Raw genomic sequence first — 302 nt, 5'->3', positions numbered from 1 at the left:
CCCCCCTGATGACGTAGTTTTTCCACTGAAAGTTCAGAATAGCTCAATCAGGCTTTGAGTTGAAGATTGGACCACTCATACGTTCAATGTGTGTTAATTTTGCACCTTCTTATACATATTAACCCAAAAAATGAACAATGTAGAAATAGTGCTCTAACGTTGCACCTTTTTACAGCCGGAAATTCATATAAAATTACAATTGCGGTGTACTAAAAAAAACTACGTCATTCAGCCTGAGACCCCCCCTCCCCCCTGTCATCGACTGTAAACAAGACGTTTGAGTAGCAACTGAGAGCAAGTGG

This window comes from Frankliniella occidentalis, unplaced genomic scaffold, assembly GCF_000697945.3.
Source record: "Frankliniella occidentalis isolate FOCC.00 unplaced genomic scaffold, Focc_3.1 Scaffold395, whole genome shotgun sequence".
Lineage (NCBI taxonomy): Eukaryota > Metazoa > Arthropoda > Insecta > Thysanoptera > Thripidae > Frankliniella > Frankliniella occidentalis.
The sequence above is the reverse complement of the archived record's forward strand: the minus strand, read 5'-3'. Positions refer to the sequence as shown.